The sequence below is a fragment of the Rhamphochromis longiceps genome, linkage group LG14, assembly GCF_057381845.1.
Source record: "Rhamphochromis longiceps isolate RC_006_pf linkage group LG14, R_longiceps_female_GT1.1, whole genome shotgun sequence".
In the NCBI taxonomy this organism is placed as follows: Eukaryota; Metazoa; Chordata; class Actinopteri; order Cichliformes; family Cichlidae; genus Rhamphochromis; species Rhamphochromis longiceps.
This window is the reverse complement of record NC_140570.1, coordinates 26,411,383-26,429,628: the sequence shown is the minus strand read 5'-3', so window position 1 is coordinate 26,429,628 and position 18,246 is coordinate 26,411,383.

Genomic DNA, 18,246 nt, shown 5'->3' with positions numbered 1-18,246 from the left:
GTGTAGCTTCTATATGGACACAGCTAAAGTCTGTTGCAGATTTGGTTGCAAGGCTGTCCAAGCTAATTATATAATTGGTGACGGAGCCAACTCTGATGTCTGCTTTCTTGGTAGGACTGTCAAAAGCAACATGACTCTCTGATGCACTCACGTTTGCAAACGCTGCAGGAGGGACGATTTGGTGCTTGCTGCAGCAATGGGAAGAAAAATGTGCAGATGCAGGACTTTTTGGTTTAGTTTATCTTATTTTCATGGGTATATCTTTGTGTAGAAAAAGTGACAAACTGGTTCAACAGAAGTGGGGCGTCACAGGAGATGTACTCGAGACAGATGGAATTTATTAAAACAAAACCGTTCAAACCAACACTGGAGCAATGCCAGTAGTGAAGGCTACCCTAGCATGTGCACTGTCAAGTTTTCTGAACACAAAAGAAGGCTGATGCCAGCTGGATCATCCTGGATCAAGATGAGAAAAAAAAGATGAGGGCCAGCCTTCATTACATTACTTCATTGCATTTGGTCAAATAAGAGACACGGGGAAGCTGAGGTCAGTAAATAATGAGGAGCCCCTTTGCTGTCAAAGTTGCAAACTCTAGCTGTTTATGTTTTTAAATGAAATGATCCATATAATAAATCCATATCCTAAAGCCTTGGTCTGAAATAGTTTGATTTCTCTATAGGGTTCATCTGAGAAATTATGAACTATATACCTCCCCATGACTTAGAGTTGACCTCTCTGTTATGATCTTTTTAATTTCTTTTAGTTGAACTGGAATTTAAAGTTGGCTGGTGTTAAGGTGCAGGTATGTCTCCTTCCATCAGCCGTCAAACTCAATTGAGATAGAATCTGCACGATGCAGGGCGTGACAGTGGGTGAAAGCATCCATGAGACTGCTCACTGCTGAGCAGTGGAATACTAAATCTCTTCTCTGAATACAAAATCACACTTCAGACACTCAGGGATTCTCCCTGGAATTCCCTCCCTCTCGTTCGCCTCCAACAACTGGCCTCATCTCTGCTTCTGATGGAGACCACCTCAGATCACTTGTAAATCTTTCATGGAGCTCTCTCCACTCTTTGCATCTTGTTAATGGGGAGGATGGGTGTCAGATGATGTGGGGGTGGGTATGTTGTCTTCATCTACGTATAGTCATGCTGTGCAGTGCTATGCCACGTGACTCTCCAACACCCTGCTGCGTGTATGGGTAGCTTAAGCAGATATGTACTGAAGTGTAGGAATATGTGTTCATGTGCTTGCTGGTGTAATCAGTGTAAACTCACATAAATACATATGAATGTGTGTACACACACAGATGGGCACATTCTTGGGATTACCAAATCTACAGAGGCACTTCAAATAGTTATAATTAAGGAACTCAATCCAGACCTCCCCTGCTTATAAGTATGAGTGGCAAACTTTGTAACTTTTTAAATTGCAGAGCCCCTGCTGAGGCAAAGCAGCTGCCCTGCATGACAAGAGGCATCTGAAGGCACTTCATTCCAGAGTCCAGAGTGAGATGAGTGGAAGGAACATTTATTTGATATAATAATCAAAAAATAGGTCAGGTTGCATGGCCAACTTTAAGCAACTAACCTCAAACAAAACCCAAATCCACAAGATTTTTCCAATCTCATTAAATGAAATCATCATATATAAACATACCTGAACACAAATATTAAACACAGATATTAAACTTGGGCTCTGCTAACTCTTAATTCGAGCTTCCACACACACACACACACACACACACACACACACACACACACACACACACACACACACACACACACACACACACACACAGCTGTCATATGTAGTTAAACTGTACCCAATAAACTTTGATTTTTATTGTTCATTTCACCAAATGTGTCTTATTCAGGTTCATACGTGTCATGAATGTTTTTCCATGGAAGACTGAATTGAAGTTGGACAGAACAGAAGTTGGAGGCAATCTTGAAAGAAACGATGGCCAATTTTAAACCAAGATTTTTCTTTCTTCAAAATGTGGCTTTGCTAAACATTTATTTTAGCTAGGAAACTGAACATTTGACTGATCATAAAACAAAATAAATAGTATCTGCTTGTACAAGTAGAGCAGTGGTACTAGGCACTACATGTCTGGGCAATATCTTAAATATTTGTTAGTGTCTGGAGTAACGTACAATAAAATTGTGTTTTTTCATTATGTGTATTCGTCTAAACACATCTAAAATGCATCTATTCTTAGCCAACAGGCTCAACAGGGTCAAATAACTGTCTCTGATTTCAAGCTTTAGGCCAAAAGCAGAGGCACAACCTTGGGAGGTTGCTTTGTGTTGTTGATCCACCCTAGTCACATAGTTATCATTTATGGATTGCTGGCTTCATATGTGAAGGGCTGAAAGAGCTGTAACTTGTCAGTAAAGACTGACCTACAAAAGCCATGCTTGCATAATCTATCTAGAGGAATGGAAGAAGTATTTTGCCACAGAGTGAATAAGATAATCAGCATCTGACTTGAGTGAAGTGAATAAAACGATAATATTTACATGGAACGTATGCTCTGTCAAAGGTTGTGAGGAGTTAAACGTTTGCCCCTGTTTCACATTAGAAATAATAAACAGTGCATTCCAAAACAAACTCATTGTTTTTTTCCAAAGCTCATTTTGTTTGCACCATAATACACAGTTCCACTATGGTTTTCTTTTGTTTTGTTTTTTGGGGAAGCAGCATCTACACAAACACTTTCTTACTAAATCCTTGCATGGCAATATTTGAAATATTTCTTATTTTAAACAAATCCAGAGAAAGGATCAAAATCGGGAACAGAATTATCCTCCTGACGAGCAGACCTCTATTGCTGCCAAAAAGAAAAAAGTTACTAAAACAGTTACAACTAAAAACTTCCCTAAGCAATTTTCTGTCATTACAGTAAACATGAACAATGACATTTAATTTAATACAATTGTTACGGCCCCTGGCCTCAGGTGGCCCCGCCTTCCTCTATGGAAATCAAAGCGTTCCAGGACTCACGGGTGATTGGCTGGTCAGGGACCTATGCCCGCCCAACTTCATGCAGATCAGTGTGCCAGACCACTCACACCATTGGCTGCTGCAGGAGCATCATCAACCATCAAATGCTCAGCAACCCAAAGGGGTGGGTTTTGTGAAAGCTGAGGCCTGTAATGAGGTCCATGGTTGTGGTGGTAAGGTGCCGGACCCCTGTTTCGAACCATTCATTTTTGATGGCTCAGTATCGCTAACCGACAATCCCTCTGATTTAAAACCTGTGCGTATTTTAAGGGACACTGGAGCTTCTCAGACTGTCATCCTCTCGAGTGTTTTACCATTTTATGCTGAAAGTGAATGTGGTTTTAATTCTGTTCTACGGGGGATAGAGATGGGTTACGCTCCCAGACCAGTTCACAGAGTTTTTATCAAATCAAAACTTGTTACAGGATTTTTTCCCCGTTGCTGTTTGCCCGGCCTTGCCAATAGAGGGTGTGGCCATGTTGTTGGGCAATGATATTGCAGGAGGGTTAGTGCTCCCTTGTCGGGAGGTTTTAGACAACCCCCTAAATCAGAAGACTTCTGATGTTTCCGTGCACCCTGGGCTGTATCCAGCCTGTGCGATTACTCGAGCACAAGCTCGTAAAGATACTGATGTTGCCCTCTCTGATTCGGTGTTGATGTCCTCATTTTGCGAGGAGAATGATGTACCAACTAAAAGAAACAATGTTCTGTCAGCCCCAGACTCAGTGAAACCTGAGGAGCCTGATCCATTTCCAAAGGTCTCTTCGCTACCCTTGACTAGAGACCAGCTGTCAGCAGCTCAATTAGCTGATGAAACACTGCAGAGCTGTTTCAAATGTACGGTAAGTGATGAGCAAGTCAATAAAGAGCAACAAGCCTATTTTGTAGAACATGATGTTCTAATGTATCAGTGGTCTCCACCAGGTGCAGAAGGTGCAGAACGGAGTAAAGTCGAGCAGATTGTCGTGCCCTCTGTGTACCGGCAGAAAATCCTGGCTCTTGCCCATGAAAGCCAGTGGTCAGGACACTTGGGCATCACAAAAACATACCAGCTACTATTAAAGCACTTCTTTTGGCCTGGTATGAAGTGTGATGTTTCTAAATTTTGCCGCAGTTGCCATGTATGTCAGATTGCAGGTAAACCTAATCAGGTCATACCCCCAGCTCCGTTTTGTCCCATTCCTGTAGTGGATCAGCCATTTGACCATGTCATAGTAGACTGTGTGGGTCCACTACCTAGAACAAAATCAGGAAAGCAATACGATCATGTGTGCAGCTACCCGTTTCCCCGAGGCTGTCCCATTACATAAGGTTACAGCAAAATCAGTTGTTAAGGCGTTGACAACATTCTTTTCCGTGTTTGGCCTGCCAAAGGTCATACAGACTGACCAGGGCTCAAACTTTCAATCTAAGTTATTCAAACAAGTGGCTAGCACTCTAGGTGTCAAACATATCGTGTTCTCTGCTTATCATCCTGAATCGCAACGTGCATTAGAGCGGTGGCATCAGACCTTAAAGGTGATGCTACGCAAATAAGTCTGAAAAGAGCTGGGATGAGGGAGTTCCATTTGTGTTATTTGCTGCCTGTGACGCTGTTCAGGAGTCACTTGGTTTTAGTCCTTCTGAGCTGGTATTTGGCCATAGGCCACGCGGACCCCTCAAAGCTCTGAAAGAGGCATTTTTGAGCCCACACGGGGCGTCCAACGTAAATGCAAGCAGGTATGTAAAACACTTCCGTGAGCGTTTGAACCAAGCCAACGCTCTGGCTAAACAGCACCTTGCTGTTTCACAGAGGAAAATGAAACGCCATTATGATAAGGCTTCTGTTAAAAGAAGCTTTCAAGTGGGTGACCAGGTTCTTGTACTCTTGCCTGTTCCGGGCTCAGCCTTGTCTGCTAGGTATAGTGGCCCCTTTAAAGTCTGTGAAAAGAGAGAGGGAGACTGATTATGTAATTTGCACTCCCGACCGCAGACGCAAAACACGTGTCTGCCACATAAACATGTTGAAATTATACCATCCTCGGTCGACACCAGAGCCTGATGGCATCTGTGCACCTGTTGTAGCCTCAAGTCACCTAGAGGAAGGAGGGGTGGACGAGGTTGATGGTTTAAAACTAAGTTATCCCACCTGTTCTAGACCCCGTCTGTCTAACTCAGAAATGCTTTCAGCATTGCCGAGTTTGCTTGAGCATCTGTCTTCAGAGCAGCAAGAAGACATAACTGTCTTGATTAATGAATACACCTGTTTATTCGGGGATGTGCCAACTCGCACTACAGTGCTAGAGCATGATATTGATGTCCAGGAAGCTAAACCTATTAAGCAGCATCCTTATCGAGCTCATAAACGCTTGCTCAAGAGACAGGAGGCTGACTATTTGCTGCAACATGGCTTAGCGAAGCCCAGTCAAAGCCCCTGGAGCTAACCTTGTATAGTGGAGTCTAAGCCAGATGGCTCGCCCCTTTTTATTACAGACTTTACAGATGTTTAGGTGATTAGTGTTCTACTGTTGTTATTAGTGTTATTTGAATATATGAGTTGTTATGTTCGTTTAAATCACCCTATTGCCTAGTGAGTTGTTTCACTAACTGTTTTCAGTTGTGTTAATAAACCTTATGTTTTTCTTTTTATGTAACCCTCCTGTCTCTGGGCTCATTTATGTTACATCCCCTGTCGCCTAGCAGAGCCGGGTCGTAACAACAATGCGTAAGGTGGGGTCTTTCTTTTAGTTTTCTCTGAGGTTACACATGGTCTTTGGGGACTGTACAGTGACTGTAAATGAGCTGTTTACCTAAAATGTTGAACTTTAGTTTTCATCACTTTTCACCAGATCCTCCCTATGTCTATATCGACCAACGCTGCAGTTTATTATTTCCACACTGCGCCTCATGATCATTGGACTGGGTGTAGGAGAGACCAGTGGATAAGCTCTTTATCAGTGCTTACCTATGTAACACTTCTATCTTCAGGAATGTTGGCCTCTAACCTCAATTCCACGTGAATTTCTCCTGTTATCACCAGACACAAGGATATCCAAGGGGGGTTGCATTCAGCTACACATTGACTAAACAACTCAAAACATAGATAAAAAGCTCTGTATTACAACCCGGCTCGAAATGACCGTAACAAGAGCGGGGCGTCCCGTGACTTCCCACGCCCAAACAGACACAGCCACAGCATCGGACTTTTAACAATAGTTTATTCACAACAATGGCACTCACGGTAGTGGGAGTGTATAATTTGGGGTGAGCTAAGGCCAACACAACAAACAAAACTCAACCTAGGCCCACGTAACACTCTGGAAAACAGAATAACTCAGCCATTGCCTGTTTTAACCAGTTTTGACAAGTTATTTGAACTACAGCCCAAACATGGCGGAACATAAAAGGTTTGGAGTTTACATCATGTCTGACATATTAAAACTGGAGTCTACATCTACATCAGCAGCTTTATGAGGCTGTACTTAAGCACTATCTAAGCCCTGCTAATGTCAGCACACTAACATGCACACACTGATAATGATAATATTTGAATGCGTAACACATTTCTGTCTTCCATTTTCTCCATCTTATCTGTGTATGTTAGAATATGAGCAGGACTAAGCACAAAGTACTTTGCTGAGGACGATGGAAGAACCTTATCCACAAGCATTTGGTGATTAAGCTAAAATATAACAAAACTCGAGTTGTTGATTCCACCAAGTGACAAGTCAAAGATCGCAAAATTGATTATAATTCATCTCAAGCAAGGCATAAATACACTAAAATGAATGACAATACATCCAGTACCTGTAGGAAAGTCACATTCAAAGGCACAAATGTAGACCCAATGGAGCTAGAGGGAAGGTTGAGGAATCATATAAATCATATAAATCATTTAAATCGCAACTCCAGAAAAAAGACAGATGATGTTGCTTAAAATATACTGTTAGTGTGAAAACATCCAGTATAGATTGTAGTCATCAGAGAAAAAAAGTAGGAAAGAAAAGAAATGTCTAAAAAAAACAAACAACTAATTTCCTGGTAGCTGTCACATAAAATACAAAGCACCATCTGCTATCAGCTATCTTTGTACAACATTGGACAAAAGCCTATTTATAAAAATATTTTATTCCATGTATCGCACTACATAAATGATGGTCATGACTACTCAAGCAATACTTCTTAAATGAACTTTTACAGGAAAATTACAAATAGCTGCAGTGCATTAATACTTAAGGTATAAACCCTGCTTGATTATTGACTTTTACTCTCCAGCAGAGGGTGCTCTGTCCTAAATCAACTACTGCCAGGCTTCAACACATTCACTGAGTAACATTTTGCTTTGCTTGAGTCAAAATCAGCTATTCCCCAAAAGTGTTTTATGAGGAAAAACTTTTAAAACTTCTGCAGGAGGTAAAGCGTGTCCAGAGTGTAGCTCACTTCTCACCGTATAACGTTTGGGATAGAGTGAAAAAAAAGCACTTTCAATGTGCAAACAGCCACAGGGAGTGTCTGTGCAATGTGCAAACACATCTGCTGCTAAAGGCACTGTCACCTCTTTGTCAACATATTTAACACTACTGAATGGGCTCCTAGGAGACCACATGAATAATTAACTGTAAGAAGCAATCAGACTAGCAAAATAAAAGTAATAATACTCTTATTATTTTAATAATACAACAATATTAAAAATAATAATAATATTTCCTGTCTGGATGTTACCATTCAGATGATGAAGGTAACAATGGCATCTGAAATGGTTGAAATGCGATGATATCAACACATGCTATCACAATGATGTAATATCATTAGGAACAAACTGATTGACAAAATCATACAAAATTGAAATGATTAAAAAAAATACCTGTGAGATATCTCTGCATGGACCCCATTCGGTTGGATAAAACAGGGTTTAAACAGGGTTAAACAGGTGCAGTGTCACATAAAATCCCCCGTTTCAATCATCTTAGTAGTTTCCAAACTTTTACTAAGTCAACAAACTGGATTTTCTGTCGTTCTCCAAGGCAGATGGAAAGATAGGACCATGCTTTTACCGCTGCCTGAAAGTGAATAATATGATCCTGTGACTAATCCCATTAACTGAAATTCTGTTTAGTAAAGTATAAGGTCATGCAGGATAACAGGTTGGCTCATCTCTTCCTCCTTTGGACCTCGGTGCCTTTTAAATGTCAGGATTCCTGGATGTTTCTGGATATTCCTGTTCTTGTGAGAGAAAACTTGGCCATCAGTGAGGACAAAGAGATATTGGAAGAACTACAGGGTCTGGAGGATCAATAAGCCACATGTTCAATTTTTATGTCCTTTTGGCATCCTTGGAGACACAATAAGGCCTTTAACTGTGGATGCGTGATATAATTTACAAGCCCCTCAAACACAGACAATATTTTTAGTATTGTTCTTTCAGAGTTTTGTAAGGTATCCAGAACCTACATTACAGCTTTATTTTGTAGTGTCTCAGACTGTTTTGATTCAGCTGTAGAGCTCTAATCTTGCAAACTCATCAATGATACATCTATGTCTCTTTACAGACTTAACTTCTGAACCTTCCCAGTATTTGTGATGGGTTTATCGATACAGATTGTTATAGGGCATCATTATATATTCAGGAAAGTGTTTGTGTCGTTATCTTTAGTGGCTAGTTAAGTGTTATCTTAAATGTAAACTTATTGTGGAGGCAGGACAGGTACAGTAAGGCAGTACACAGCAAACAGTAATTAAATTCAAATTCAAATTCAAATTTTATTTGTCACGTACACAGTCATACACAGTACGATATGTAGTGAAATGCTTGGACAACTACTCGTGACCTAAAGAAAACAAAAAAAGGAAAAGGCTATGAATAAGATAGGAAATAAATATGAAAAATTAAAAAGGGTAAATTTAACTAGGAAGGAATAAAATATAAATTAAGGTTAAAAATGAAATAACTGTACAACACAAATTAGAATGAAGGGTAAATTTAACTGGGAAGAATAAGATAAAATATATAAATTAAAGTTGAAAATAAAATAACTGTACAACAAAATACACAATACACAATATAGAACTATATAAGAATGTATGAAGAAATCTAAATATAAATAAATATATACACAATAACAGCAGCTGTACAAGTATTAACTGGAAATGAAGAATATAGTGACCAGTGTTGTGCAAAAACAATGTCCAGAAAGTCCAGTGTGTGTGTAAGAACCATATGTGTGGGTCAGTACTGTGTGGTGGTGTGATTGAGAGACCGTATCGCCTGCGGGAAGAAGCTCCTCCTCAGTCTCTCTGTGTTGGTCTTCAGGGAGCGGAATCGCTTTCCTGACCTCAACAGAGAGAACAGTCTGTTGTTGGGATGGCTGAGGTCCTTCACGATCTTCCTGGCCTTGGTCCAGCACCGCCTGCTGTAGATTGAGTGCAGGTCAGGGAGCTCGGAGCGGATGGTGCGCTCAGCTGACCGCACAACCCTCTGTAGAGCTCGTCTGTCCTGCATGGTGCTGTTCCCGAACCAGGTTAAGATGTTTCCCGCCAGGATGCTCTCTATGGTGCACGAGTAAAAGTTCCTGAGCACCTTGGAGGGCAGTTGGAAGTCTCTCAAGCGTCTGAGGTGGTAGAGACGCTGTCGGGCCTTTTTCACCACGGTGTTGATGTGACAGGACCATGACAGGTCCTGCGTGATGTGAACTCCGAGGTATTTGAAGCTGTCCACTCTCTCCACTGGGCACTCGTTGATGACGGGGGTCTGGTAGTTCCTCTCCTGCTTAGTGCTGAAGTCCACTATCAGCTCCTTTGGCTTACTGATGTTTAGAAGGAGGTTGTTCCTCTGGCACCAGTTCTCCAGATTCCTAATCTCCTTCAGGTAGGCCGTCTCGTTGTTATCAGAGATCAGGCCCACCACGACGGTGTCATCAGCAAACTTGATGATGGTGGTGGAGCTGGTAGTGGCCACACAGTCATATGTGTACAAAGAGTACAGCAGGGGGCTCAGAACACACCCCTGGGGGGCTCCAGTGCTGAGAGTGGTGGAGGCTGAGACATGTCCGCCCATCCTTACTGCCTGTGGTCTGCCAGTTAGGAAGTTGGAGATCCACTGACACATAGATGAGCTGAGTCCCAGATGCTCCAGCTTGGTGGTGAGTGTGGAGGGAATTATGGTATTAAATGCAGAGCTGTAGTCTATGAAGAGCATTTTAACATAATTCCCCCTTCTAGTGTCCAAGTGTCCAAGTGAGTGAGTGATGTAATTAGCTATTGAACTGAGTGAATAAAGATAAAAAAGGACAAAGTGGGGAAACTGCAGATGTTACGGTGAACAAAGCAAACAGGGAAGATGAATGCAAAAATAAACAAATCATGAATCGGAAAACAACCACAAAATTTTGTTTAGTCTGAAGATCAAACCCTGAAACAGACACTCGAAAGAAACTGTTTTTTAAACAGGTGTTGCTTTCACTTGCTGCATGACTCAAACTGGAGAGAGGTTACATTATGTGGACATTTATATTGTGTAATTTATGGTACAGTTGCTCAGCAAGTTTTCTACTTATTATATAACCTGCAGCATTTTGTAATCCGCGTACTTTTGGTTTCAGCAGTCGTTTAATTCTTTACGTGGCTGTGAAAGACTCACATTTTTGGTCATGGTTTTAATTTTATGCAACTGACAAACTGCAAGCTGTTTTCCATTAATAGCATTCTTATTCAGTGAATTAACTCACACATGTGTTCAGTGTGATGCTTCTCAGTATATGCAGATAAAAAAAAAGAAATGTGATCCATACCTAACAGCTTGGCCCTTGATATCCTTTAATGGCTCCAATGGAATGCAGTGGTTTTATTGGGGCCACTAGAGCCCAAAGGACCACTAGGTATGGAAATATAGTGGGATAAGTAAGGTAGCGGGGGTTGTTTTTGTTTTTATAGTCCTGGGGCATTAGATCAAAAACACATGTTGTTACACTTGCTTCACGATTGGTTTAGTTAGTAGCAAAACATTGTACATTAGAATTACTACACGCAAACAAAAGAAGGCAGGATGTGTGAACCACTGGGTCCTGCTACACCAGCACAGGCTGTGTAGTTTTTTTTGCTTGTCTGTGTGACCAAGAGTAAGAAATATGGCATGCTACAATGATTAAGCTGCAGAACTCATGGCGTGCAATACAAAAGAAATACTTCATTTAAATAGGATCGCTAAGGACAACTGATCACTGCAGTCAGAAAGATAATCAAAACCTGAAACACAGAACTTTACAAGTCTGTCAAATAGCAGTTTGTATTGCTTGCATCCTTCTATATATCACAATAAGGTCACACACATTCACACATGCTAACATGCTTGGGCGTCTATATATCAATGATGTCAAGCACATTCATATGCTTGGACATACTGACCATCAATTGCTGGCCACATACACACAGCACAAGCACAAACATAACAGGCATTTTTCACAAGTTTCCAACATCAAACCTCAAAATGATTCAAGGGATGATGTAACATTTTGACTAAATGAGTTTTACCTTGAAAACAAAGTAAAGTGATAAAGGTAAATGGAAAATATCAAAGAGCTAATTATTGCCGATTATTCTTCTTTTCCCTTCAGTAACAAATAACTTGCAGATTATTAGATCCTGACTAAGAAGAAGAAGGAGAATCGAATTACTATTAAGTTAATATGTGATCAGCTCCTGAAGTTCCTGCCATGTATAGCATATATAAACTCCCACATATATAACCTACACTTTATCAGGTAAACCTTACTAGTACCAGGTTAGACCCTGTTTTGCCTTCAGAACTAAGTCTTTGCAGCATAGATTCGTTCCTCAGAGATTTTGGTCCATGTAGCATCACACATGTGCTGTGTGAGATTTGTCGGCTGAAAGGCAGGCAACAAATTTCATTGTCATATTTAAGAAACAAGGTCCAGATGATCTGAGATTCATAACATGGCGCCTTGTCCTGTTGGAAGCAGCCATCAGAAGACGGGTAAACTGTTGTCATCAGACCACACAATGTTTTTCCAGTCCAATTATGGATGAACAAATGTGAACTGTAGCCTGACAGGTGTGCCATCTGGTGTGGTCTTCAGCTACTGTAGTCCATGTGCTTCAAGGCTCAGTGTGTATTTCAGAGATGGTCTTCTGCACACTTTGGTCTTTTTTTTTTTTTTTTTTACATTCTTTATTTCTACAATATTACCTCATAAAGATGATTACAGGCATTAATTAACACAGTTTACAAGAGAAAAACGAAACAAAACGAGAAGAAAGAAAGAGAGATAGAAAGAAAGAGAAAGAAAAAAAAAAAGGAAAAAAAATTATATATATATAAAATAAAAGGAGAAAGCTCTGTCGGGAGTAAACAATTAACTAAATTGGTGGTTTCAAGCTTTAAAGAGAAAATTCGGTTTATAGGTATTAACGTATTGGACCCACTTATCCCAGCACAGATGGAACCAGGCCATCCTGTCATTAACATGAGCTGTTACTTCCTCCATCCTATATATCTCTAACGTAATTTCCCACCATAATGACAAAGTCGGTATGTCTTGCGAGGACCATTTCTTTGTTATACATTTCTTACTTGCAACCAATAAAGCTCTTAACAGACATATGTCATTTTTGGACCAGTTCTGCGGTATACAGCCAAAAAAAATTGTCTTCATATCCTGAGGGAATGTACAGTTAAAAATGCCTTGTAATATACCATGAATTTCTTTCCAGTAAGTCCGTAGCACAGGACAGTCCCACATAATATGGGTGTGATGGGCTCCTTGGTATCCACAGTTTCGCCAGCACACGGGAGGATTCCCATCATAGTGAGCCTTTTGACATGGAGTGATAAAGAACCTTATCAGAGTTTTCCATCCGAACTCCCTCCAGCTTTTGGAGGAAGTACTCCTCCATTGCCATTCCCACATCTGAGTCCATTCTTCCCTAGAAATACACATCCCTCCCTCCTTTTCCCATAACATCTTCACATAATCAGTTGAGTGTGGAAGCTTATTCATAAAAAAATTGTACCAAAAAAAAAAGAGTCTTGTGTCAACATCCCCACTGTACGCCTGTCTAAATAAAGTTACCAATTCCACGTTAGTATTTGACATCTGACCGATTGTTGTCTTTATATAGTGTCTTATTTGCAAGTATCGAAAAAAATCCTGTTTTTCTAGATTGTGTCTCTGTTTCAGCGTGTCAAAACTAATAAGGTTCCCATCCTTTATCAAACTATCATATGTAGATAACCCTTTAGCAGGCCAGCTTTTAAAACGTGAGTCCAATTTATTCGGGGCAAAGTCAGAATCATATGCATACCATTTGAATAAAGCCAAATCCTGTTCAAGTTTGAATTCTTTCACGACTTTTCTCCATATATTAAGTGTGCACGACACCCAGGGGTTATGAATCTTGTCAATATATTTTCGAATATTCGAGTCCATCAGGACAGCTTGTATTGGGGAGGAAAACATATTCTCCTCTATAGTCTTCCAGTGTGCTTGGTAGCTTGTATCACACCAATTAACCACCGTTTTCAACTGAGCAGCCCGATAATAATTTTTTAGTGATGGCAACCCCCATCCTCCCACCTTCTTATGTAATTGTAAAGTTTTAAAACAAACCCTCGGCCGCTTCCCCCCCCCATATAAACCGCGATATTATTTTATCCCATTCATTGAAACGACTTGGATCAATGGATATTGGTAGTGTTTGGAATAAATATAATATTCTTGGCAAGATGTTCATTTTAATAGATTCAACTCGTGAGTGTAAAGAAAGAAAGGGGATCATGTTCCATCGCCTAATATCACCCACTATTCTCCTTTGTAGAGAACCAAAATTCTCCTCAGATAGTTTAGTTAAATCCTTGGGAATAACAACTCCTAGTTGCACACTTTGGTCTTAAGGGATTGTTTGAGTCACTGCTGCCTTTCTCTCAGCTCAAATCAGGCCGGCTATTCTCCTCCAACGTCTGGCATCAAACAATGTATTTTTATCCAGTGGATTTTCTCTTATTTCCTTGTAAATCCTAGAGATGGTTGTATGGGAAAATCCCAGCAGATCGACAGTTTCTGAAACACTTAAACCAGTCCATCTGGCACCAACAACCATGCCATGTTGAAAATCACTTAAATCACCTTTCTTCCCCATTCTCATGCTCCGTCTGAGCTTCAGCAAAAAACGACACATGGAAAAAACAATAGTAACAATATGTGAAAGATCCTAATCATTTATAACATGACTAATGAAGTTAGTCCAGAGCGGAAGTCTGAGCTACACAAAACTGTTGTCATATTCAATAATAATAATGGATTTTAATTTTTTTTAAAAACCCAGCAAGAGGTCACGGTTTATAATAAAGGGATGCTGACAGAAGATACAAAAGGCCTGATAGATTAGAATTACGTCTCTGGTAAAATATTGTTTACAGATTTCTGTCTTACGGAAAAAGCAATTTAAAGCTAATTAGCCGCTAGTCTGAGACAAGTACGGATAAACATTACTATGAGGAACAAATAGTTGTTGACTAGCCAACATTAACAAACTGATGACTGATAAAGCTGAAAATAATCAAAAACAGCCACGTGTGTTCATGGTACTATAAATGCTCATCAAAGCATTATTTCAGCAAAGTCCATTTTCAAATAATCATGATAGTCCATGAGGATACAATCCCATGATAAAAGCAGTGCTGCAAAATCATCGAATTTGACGGTGAAATCCTCCATAAACCAATTTTTCAGAAGGAATTTAAGTTTCACATCTGTTCCCTGTTCACTTTTGCAGTTTTACTCGTTTTGATTCCCCTCAGCAGGAATAAGATAGTAGTGGACAGACGAATACAGATGTGCACATAACACAAAAAGGAGTATTAGAAACAGGATAAAGTCCAGCAGAGTTCAAAAACATCCTAATCAGGAGTACAAAAAATGATTCTGACAGCAGAAGCCAGTCCCAAACAGGCTTTTGCAATATTGAATTTAAGACAAAAGGATCTGAGTAAAAAATTATTGTTGAATTGTTGTGCCTCATTATTCTAAAATCTGTTTTTACTCATGAGGCCAAAATCCTTCTGTCTTTGTTTTGCTGTGGTCACAAAGACTAAAATACTCACTAACAGTAATCAAACAATCACAGTGCAGTTGTGAAACGAGAATATACTGCTGATCGTAAAGCAGTAAAACACAGATCCATTAGGAATTTATTGAGCAGCCTGCTAAGAAACTCCAGCATTTTCTTGCTATCGCAAGCATCCTGCTGCGGCTAAAACGCTTTTCATTATCGCTGAGATGTAATTGCTTAGTGTAGATCAGAGCTGGCTAGTTCAATGCCAAACAAAGCAGGATTCTAAGCGTATCAGTGATTAGTAAAGAAATACCACCAAATTATTTTTAAAAAGTGATAGCTGAGCAAAAATGTCAGAGATACATAAGCTGCAAATGTATATCCATCAAACACATCAGGTGTACAAATCTCAGATTTATGAGTTTTTGTAAACAAAACTATGCATTAAACTGAAATTTAAAATCTCCAAATTTAGTCAAACAAGTCATTCTAATTTATCTCTGTGTGTGAGAGAGCGTGAAATACCTGTCAAAGAGACTGTTTGGAAATTCTGTTGCTCTCATACCATAAGGTCATGTGATTTCCTCAGTGCTAGAGTGTGACTGACACTTCAGAGCTAACTTTAGCTACCTGACCCTGGCCTGGAGTCAAAGGCTCAAGGTAAGCGTGCATGTGCACAAGAAGACTAATGTGTTAACAGTGTCAGAGTCTGAATGGCAAAAGAGAGCATGTTTCTTCACTCATTATATATCAGCCGCATGAACTTACAATAAACAGAGGATTAAACCATCAACAAAAGGCCCTACTTTACCTTTACCTACTTTATCTTTACAGATAAAGCAGACGGTAAAGATGCTAAGAATAGCCAGAAATCTCAACTTATGTTTGGAAATTGTAAAATACAAAACATTGAGAACTATCAAATCCTGCACTTATCTGTTAAAGCATATCAAGCCAACGTTTGCTTTCTATTTCAGGGAGGATTTCATTTAGCACATCTTGACTCACAAAGGGTAACATACTGAATAAATCTGTGAGCAGATGTTTTAGCTTTAAAATAACACAGTCATTTTTTGCAAAAGAATTCATTCATCATTATCTAATAAAAGGGTGCGGTACAATCACAAGTACTGAGTGTAAAATGTACAATGCTGACAGGAAAGAATGGTTGTTTCTTTGTTTTGGTTTTTTTAAAAATGCTACTGCTGAGGTATCTTTCATCAGACCACTGCACTTAAACTGTTCCAGAAAACCTCATTACAGTAGCAAATGTAGCAAATCACCTTCATGTTATCTATGCAGATGATATGCAAACTTGATTAATAAAGTTGCTATACAACAAGAGACTTTTACAAAACAACAACAAGATATGGGAAACGATAGGGCTCTCCGACTGAGCCAAATATCTTCAAACCTTCCATGTCATGACCCATAAATGCCAAATGTCACGTCAGCTTCACAGCAGACAGCTGTTAACAGTCTGACAAATATTACATTGGTCAGGCATGTCAGGAGAACTGGGCTCGCTTTCATCAGTGTTGTTGAGAATTTGTGAAACCTGAGTAAAGACCTTGTCCAGGAGTGAAACACAGAACTGAATTCCAGTGCAACAGATTTTCCGAAAACTCAGACAACACACAAACTAATGCACTCTACACCACACACTGTTTTTGTTCTCAAACAGGATATATTTCATTTTCTTACATACATAAACACATTTATCAGCTAATGGAACTGGAATTAGAATTTCACTGTTACCTACTGCTACAAATATAAACATATATCTAGACTTTTCCATAGCTTAAATAAGGCTGGAACGTCATGTCAAGTAGCTAAAGGATAAGATTGAACAAAGTGTATGAGGAATGCCAGAGTAACAGACTGAAAATGACTTAAAATAGTAGATAGCTTACATCTGACAAAGACAGTCAAGGACTCCACAAAAGTGAAATGTCACCCATTTCAAATCATTTTCCTTGTAAATTTATGTAGCAATTTGTTGACAGTATCCAAATAAACTTAAATGACATGGGGATGGATGCCTCCCAACCCACACTGGTCTGGAAGGGTCAGATGAACAGATGAGAAAAAAAAGAAAATGTTCTCCTGCATTGCTCCATCAAAGTAAGAAAAATAACTGGCTATCTGTTCTTATGTCTGCATGGCCTGGATTTTGTAATCCCTCCTTTTGCTAAACTCTAGGTTTATGCAACGATCAATCTTTCCGGTCTCCCTAATATACAAAGCCTGTTTGACACTAAAGCTTTTCAAGACCTCTCGGTGTGTTTACTGCTCTATAAAGCACACCTGCAGATAGATGTGTGGACACATAAACATCAGTTAATTTGCATATCACAGACACACAGATAGACCAGATAATTAGAGAGAGTTTCATTTTTAAAGCAAACTACATGCACAGATGTATCTAAAGTAAACATTTCTTGATACAGAAAAACAGAAAATATGCTGAGTTGTTATGAGGAAAAACATGTCAGGGGTGTAGAGAGTGTCTCATGTCAGGCGATATTGTTTTCAAACCACACTATTCCTGTCATTCACCCCCTCAGAGGAGGGCCCCCAGTCAAAACCAAGCATTGAATGAGAAGGACTAAAACCAATGCTGTGTGTTTCCAGAGATTTCTCAGCCACCAGCTACCACAACATTTCTCCACATTCCCTTTAGCCTACACTGAATATTGAGAAAAGACAGCAATATGTCATTAACCATGGTGCTTCTGTGTGTATAAATGGAAATTTTCCATTAGCTGAACATTATTAATTTAAAAAAAACATAGTCTCAAAAAACCACCTTTAAATCTTACTTAGCCTCTCATTTTAAGCACTTCGCTTGGAGAACAATACAGCTGCCCTTGCAGTGCTCCTCATCTGGAGTGAATTAAAGCTCAAGAGAAACAGTTTCCTCAGCCAGAAGAAGGATGGATGATCAGTAGAATCACAAACAAACAAATCCTGTTGTACTGGCCACATGGCTGTCCACATGCAAGCACAGGCTGTTGTAAACTATGCTCTTCCCATCATCTCCCCTATTCAGCCCACTAAGCCTCTTACCACTACCCTTTTCCATGTCTCAGAAGAGGCTTAACTTCTCAGTTCTAATGATGACTTGGATCAAGACATAATTAGCTCAAATATGTGTCTGCCCAAAAGAGAGAATAAGAAATCTG